Raw genomic sequence first — 7,915 nt, 5'->3', positions numbered from 1 at the left:
GAAACTGACTACAGAATGAAATCTGGGGACCCACAGCAGGTCCACACTGTGAAATGGACCTGAGCTAAAACTCTATCGATCACCTGACCTCCATAAGCCTCTACTCTGACCAGCAGACCAGAGTGTCATTTTGGGCCTCCTGGAATTAGTGTCACTTCTGAGCCAGTGTCTAATAATCCCCAAAATATCTGATCATTTCCTTTTCCCCAAAGCATAGTGACCTTGGTAAAAGGCCACAGGTCTCCTTTGGGAGGGCTGGCAGGAAGGTTAACAGTGTAAACTTTGGCAGTGTTAAAGGGTCCTTCTCCAGAGGCAGCTAGCCCTCCCCTTATTCAAGGAGCTCTGGATCTATGAACTGTCTCAAGTCTGGGAATTGATTAAAGGGCCATGACTCTGTTTTTGTAATTCAACTTAGACTTCTGTTTACTTGACCTAGAATTCTTCTCCTTCTACAGCTCAAACAAGAATTTAATAGACTGCCATCTATTTTACTTCTAGGTACCCATGATCCATTAGCTAACATCACAAGTCTCTGTGAGTCAGATTATTTTGACTGCTACTTTGAGTCTGCTGTCCATTATGGTGGCCATGCCCACCTTGTCTATGGTGATAAACTGTCACCACAGGGTTTCTGCCAACTCAGGATCCAATTATCCCTGCTCTGTTTAAGGAGTTCAGCTCAGTACAGCATTTCCCAAAGTAATATCTGACCAACAGAGAAGGATGAGTACAGAGCTCTTCAGGGATGATGAAGCTAGTCTCATGAATTTATTTCTCAAGGTTCTGGTGAAAGAAGTGTCCTCTGGACTTTCCTGGGGTATGTGAGCAGGTCTTACATGATAAATCCATTCTAACATTCCAATCGCTCTAAGCCTCTGGCTCCCCTCATCTACATTATACCAGGGCAGTTCTGGCATTTCACCCTCAAGTAATATCAGCCACCTTTTGATCTGTGTTTCAGCCAACCATCCAAACAAACTGTTAATGTCCCTTCTAACCCCTCAAGCTACAACACTGAATGCAGAATCTCTGCTTAGTGAGCCCATATCAATAAATTCAGCTTGATCCAACTTTATATTCCTTCCACTATTATCCCATACTCTTAATATCCATTCCCACATATTTTCCCCTGATTTCTGTCTATATAGATTAGAAAACTCATGTAGTTCTTTTGGAGTATAGCCTCATGGGTCACACTTTGAACTGAATCTTTTGGGACCTATTGGGACTTTAGTGTAGTTATAGGTCTTGAAGAAAAGAGGGATGGTGGTGGTGGGTCATGAAGAGAAATAGAAGTGTCTTTTAAGCCAGTTACCTCTGGGCATTCCATTGCAGTTTCATCTGGTGAACCAGGATTAGCCGCTCCAGACAGAGGAGTGATAGCTGTTTCCCCCGGGGAAATGGTTACAGGGTTAGCAGGGACTGAAGGATTAATCTCATTAAGTGGAGGTTGGACAGCAGACTCCTCCAGGCAGACTGGAGGCCGGGAAACTGTTTCCTCAAGGCAGGTTGGAGGTTGGGAAGCTCTTTCCTCAGGGCAATCCATTACAGGTCTATCTAACAAATCCATAGATTCTATCTCCCCATTGCCGTCATTATCATGCCATATATTCCCATCCCATGTTTTGGAATAACATTCATTTCCAATCAGAGCTCTTAACTTTAACAGCAGACACCATGCAAGGTTGAGATTTTAGTTTATGTTGTAAATCTGCTACATGCACAATGTGTCTAGTTTTCAGAGATCTCAAGTCTGTGACCCACAGGAAATAAGATTTTCTTTCAAAGAAAACATGGAAACTCTTACATTAGTCATACGGCACTTAAGTTGCAAATGTGAAGCTTTCACCTCATCCCTTTCCCTCATCACTGTATTTAGCATATCTAACAACAGCCAGCCAACATCATTATATCTCTTAATTCCACAAAACTCATAAAAGTGTCAAAAACACTCTCACCCAGAGCCTTGCCTCGTATAAGCATACAATTAGCAAAATCTAATGGTGATATTTTGAGTCTTTCTCTTGACAACTCACCCCTTGGACTGTAAGTGTCATCTTGATTTTTTAGAAACAGAGTCGTTAGTGCCTCTGAGTCTGATCAGAGTAGAAAACCAATTGTAAAAATCCATTTTTAAGATTCTGTTTTTCAAGAACCACTCCTGGTACCAAGCTTTATTAGCCAGGATTCTCTAGAGAAACAGAACCTACAGGAGATATCTATAAATATGGGATTTATAAAGGTGTCTCATGCAACTGTGGGAATGGAAGCGTCCAAAATCCACAGGGCAGGCTGTGAAGATGACAGCTCCAATGAACACTCTGTACAAACTTCACAGGAGAGGCTCACTGGCTGAAGAAACAGTGAAAAAGTCTCTTTTCTTTAAAAGTCTTCAACTGATTGGATTATTGTGTTGGTGGGATACATGCCTTAGTTGATTGCAGATGTAATCAGCCACAGATGCAATCAGCTGACATCATTCCATACATCAGCCTTGCTGTTTATCAACCAGCCATAAAATATCCTTGCAGCAATGGTCAGGCCAGTGCTTGCCTGACCAGACAACTGTGCATCATCACTCGGTCAAGTTGACACCAGAACTTAACCATCACAATTAGTACAGCTAACCCCACTCTCTTTTGGTTACTATTTGCATGGTATGTATTTTTTCTATCCTTTCACTTTCAACTTACTTGTGTCTTTGGATTTAAGCTGTTTCTCTTGTAAACAGCAATCACTGGATCTTTTTTTTTTTTTAATCTATTCTGCTAATCTCTGCCTCTTGAATAGGGAGTTTAATCTATTTACATTTAAATTCACTAAATGCAGAATTTTCTTCTGTCATTTTGCCTCTTGTTCTTTGTAAGTCTTATACCTTTTTTGTGCCTCAATTTTTCCATTAATGTCTACTTTCATATTTATTTGATTTTTTGTATTGTACCATTTTGAATCCCTTCTCATTTATTTCTGTATATATTTTTCACATATTTTCTTTGTGCTTATCATGGAACTTTAACATACTAAATCTATAAAAACCATGTTTGATTTGATACCAACTTCACATTAATAGCATACACATACACTGCTCCTCTATCCTGTCACCCCACCTTTTTGTTGAACATGTTACAAATTATTTTTATATGTTTATATCCAGAATCATAAATTTATCATTACTTTTTATACTTTTGCATTTTAGAACCTGTAAGAAGTAAAAAGTAGAATACTAAAAACTATAATACAATAGTACTGATATTTATAATTAGCTATATGGTTACCATTACTGGTAATTTTTCTTTTCTTTATTTATTTATGCTTCTTTGATCTACTGTCTAGTGTGCAGTCTGAAGAATTCTCTTTAGCATTGTTTGTAGGGTAGATCTGGTGGTGATGAACTCCTTCAGCTTTTGTTCATCTGGGAATGTCTTTAATCTCTCCTGCATTTTTGAAAGACAGTCTCACTGGGTATAAAATTCTTGTTTGGCAATTGTTTTCTTTTAGCCCTTTAAATGTTTCATTCCACTGCCTTCTTGACATGATGGTTTCTGACGAGAAATCATTGTTAATCTTATTGGGGCTCCCTTGTACATAAGATGTTGCTTTTATCTTGCAACCTTGCAGCTTTCAGAGTTCTTTCCTTGTCCTTGGTATTTGACAGTTTGATAACTCTCTGGGCATGGTTCTCTTTGAGTTTATCCTGTTTGTGATTCATTAGGATTCTTAAAAGTGCATATTTTTTCATTAAATTTGGGAAGTTTTCTGTCATTATTTCTATGAATACTCCTTCTGCCCCTTTCTCTCTTGCTTATTCTGAGACTTCTGAGTATGTATATTGGTATATTGGTGGCTTCCAACAAGTCTCTTAAGCTCTTCTCAGTTTTTCCTTTTTCAGCAACTCAGCCTGAATCATTTCAATTGTCTTGTCTTTGAATTCACTGATTCTTTCTTCTGCCGACTTCAACCTGTTATTGAAATCATCTAGGGAATTTTTCTTTTCAGGTATTGTCATTCTCAACTCCAGTATTTTTATTTGGCTCCTTTAAAAAAATTTCTATCTCTTTACTGAGATTCTCGTATTGTTCATTCATTGTTTTCCTAATATACTTTAATTATTTCTCTGTTTTCTCCTTCATCTCCTTGCACATACTGAAGATCATTTTTTAAAAGTCTTTGTTTGACATATCCAAAATCTGGTCTTCTTCATTGACAGTTTCTGGATTTTTATCTTACTGCTTTGGATGGGCCATCATTTCCTGTTTCTTTGTTGGTCTTATGATCTTTTGTTGCATGTTATACATTTTAATATTTTAGGATGTTAACTTTTGGAATTATTCCCTATGATGTCTGTTTCTTAAGAGTGTATCCAGCTGAGTGCCAAGAGCTAACAAACACCATCACCACAACAACCAAAAAAACAATGCAAAAGTGGGAAAAGAAGTGTAACAAATAAGGTATCAGTGGCTGAGAGAGTTCAAATAGAATCAAGAAGCTACTCTGGAGGTCACTCTTACACAAGCTTCTGTTAGCCATTGCTACCTATCATAACTTGCCAAACCCCAACCAGAACCATTCCTGCCAATCCTAAAGAATACCTAGGGCATTAAATACGATTCTATAAATTTCCTATGCACTAGGGTAACTTTCCAGAAAACTACAACCCCCAGAAGGGTCCCTGGACCAGATAAGACCTAGAATGCAGAGGGGCTAGCCTTTCTAGAACATCAGCTTGTTCCATCCCCCATCTCATATTATCGATAGCCCCTCCCAACATGAAAAAGTTAGAATGGGCATAGCCCAAATACCCCTAAAGAGTAGGAGAAAGATCAAAGGTGATGGTGGAGTCATACACAAAAGGTTGGGTTTAACAAATGAGTATGATTGCTGAATCATTATATTGATATTTCTTTTAGTCTCCAGTTTCTAGAAACAAAAACCTAAAATTGTAACCCATATCAAACTCTGAAATCCGTTCTACAACTAATAGTTGTAAAGTACTTTGAAATTTATTGCTTTTTTGTATATATGTTATTTTTCACAGAAAAGAAAAAAGAGGAGTGGTATAACAGAGAAGATACGATTTGACAAATGAGTGTGACTGCTGAATCATTATATTGATATTTCTTTTGGTCTCCAGTGTCTTGGAGCAGCTAGAAGAAAAAATGAAAAATCATGAAACTGTAACCCAAACCAAACTTTAAAACCTGTTCTATAACCACTTGTTAAAATGTGCCTGGAAATTTATTGCTTTTTTTTTTCTTTCTTTCTTTCTTTTTTTTTTTTTGCATATATGTTCTATTTCACGATTTAAAAAAACCTAAAAAACTAAAAGACACGTTTGTAAAATGCCTCTGCATTGCCAGGCGTTGTTCTTCAGAGCTTTGCCTCCCTATCAAGAAAAGCAGCCCAAGCCAAATGTGAAATGCAGGATCCTCTCCACCTTCTCTGAGACTTGTGTCTTATCCTGAGCTTGTGTTTCCTCATGGCCTTGGGATTTCCCTCATTTACAGGAATTTAAATGTCCCCTCCATTCTCTATGAAATCAACTTTCTCCCCCTCCTGGGTGCTCTATTTTTTTTTAACTAAGAGAAGGTAATCCTTTGCCCCAAGCCACTTTCACCTAATTATTTGTTACACTGCTTTAGCTGTCCATAAGCTGCTTCTGTCTGCAGGGCAGGTTCTGGGAGGGTGAGCCAGAGACCCTGGTTCAGTCTTTTCAGCTGCCATCCAATAGACTGGCACTGACATAGAGGCATCCCAGTATGCACATGGGGGTTACTCTGCTCCCTCTAGAGCTGGGCCTGGAACCCACAATGGGAGCACAGGCTGGCCACACCATGCTGGGGAGGAGTTGGAGAGGGGCCAGCAAGGGTACCAGAAGGTTCATCTACTATGTTTAAAACTTTATTTTCTTGATTTGGCACTCACCCAATTCAACTCTTTGACAGATTTCTAGAATTTTGAGGAAGCTTGTGCTGTCAGTTTTTGCTAGTTGTTCAAAAATCCTGTGGGTGAGTGGCACCCTGGAGTGTCTTATGCCACTATCTTAGTTGACCGCTATTCACATTTAAAAAATTACGGTTTTGTTGATAAATAATTCACATACCATACAATTCACCTATTTAAAGTATATAATTCGATGGTTTTTAGTGCTTCCATAGAATTGTACAACCATCACCTCTATCCTTTTTAAGAATATTTTTACCACTCCCAAAAGAAGTCCCATATCCATTAGCAGTTTTCCCCAGTCTTTGCAACATGCCAGCTCCAGGCAACCTCCTGTCTCAATAGATTTGCCTATTCTGGGCATTTTAAATAAATAGAATCCTACAATATGTGGTACTTTGTGACTGGCTTCTTGCACTAAGCATAATGGCTTCAAGGTTCGTTTTTGCCGTAGCATGTATCAGCCCACTTACCATATTTTTAAAAAGTGTTTTAAGAACCTGGAGCCCGAGTGGGCCATGGTGATTCAGCAGGCAGACTTCTCACCTGCCATGCTGGAGACCCAGGTTTGATTCCTGGTACCTGCCCATGCGAAAAAAAAGAAACACAAAAAACCTGGAGCCCCATTTGGTAGGTTTGGTTCTTTTTGTTCTTAGGGTGAACTAAATGAAAGAGAGAATCATATGGTTTCAGAAACTTACGTCGATTCTAGTTTAGCTCCAAAGAGGTCATCCTAGAAAGATTATTAAAAAACAAATAAATAAATAAAAATAAAACTTCTTCATTCCAACATTTCACAGCCCCACACCAAATTTCAGCCCCTTCCCAAAGTTGCTAATGATAGCATCTGTCAAATTTCCATTCTGTCTCTGCCCTTGACTCAGGGCTGTTTGTCCTGAGATGGGTCCTCTTAAGTCAGCATTAGATCTCTTGGAATCTTGAGATATCCCACTCACAAATATGAAAGAATCCAATCTTGATGGACATCTCTCTCTGGCACAAACACTATCTCCAGTGTCCCTCCCCCATGTCCATCAACAACAGATCAGGCAGATATCAAAATCACTTAAATCCTGGGCATCAGCCAGGGAGAGAAAAGGCAAAACACTCTTAAGATAAAAGGGATTGTAGGTTGTTCCTGGGTGGACTGCTGAATCAATAACTCGGTACAGGGGTCCAGGAGAAAAATGTTGAAATTATCAACTAGAATACTTTGAGGTTAGCACATCTTCCTTCTACTGAAAGCTCCCTCAGGGGAAAATATCTATTTCCCTATCTATCTTTTACCCAGGTCCTGAGTTCCCTGTGGTGGACAGAATAATGCCCTCCAAAGATATTAATCCCCAGAACCTGTAAATATGTTAGGTCACATGGCAAAGGGGAATTAAGGTAGCAGCTAGAAAATGGAATTCAGGTGGCAATTCAGCTGACATTAAGAGAGAGTATTAGTCTGCATTATCCAGGTGGTCCCAATGTAATCACAAGGATCTGTATAAGTGAAAGAGGCAAAAGATTTAAGAGTGATATGATGTGAGAAAGACTCAATAGGCAGACTTTGAAGAGGGAGAAATGGAGTCACAAGCCAAGAAATGCAGGTAGCCTCTAGAAGTTGGAAAAGGCAGAAAAACATATTCTCCCCTAAAGCCTCCAGAAAGAAACTCTGGATTCCCCCCTAAAGCCCTGCTGACACCTTGATTTTAGCCTAGTGAGGCCCATTAGGGACTTCTGACTTCCATACTGTAAGATAATAAATTTGTGTTGTTTTAAGCCACAAATTTTCTAGTAAGTTATTACAACAGCAATAGGAAACTAATACAGATTTTGGTACCTGGAAAAGGGGCACAGACTTTACCTAACCCTTCTCACAGAAGCCCAGGGTAGGCAGTATATGGTCTACTAATTAAGCGTTTAGATTCTGTCTCAGGTAATCTGGAGTTCATATCCCAGTGTTTGCAAGCTGTGAGTCTTTAGGCAA

Source organism: Tamandua tetradactyla, chromosome 2 (assembly GCF_023851605.1).
Source record: "Tamandua tetradactyla isolate mTamTet1 chromosome 2, mTamTet1.pri, whole genome shotgun sequence".
NCBI lineage: Eukaryota > Metazoa > Chordata > Mammalia > Pilosa > Myrmecophagidae > Tamandua > Tamandua tetradactyla.
This window is presented reverse-complemented; position numbering follows the sequence as displayed.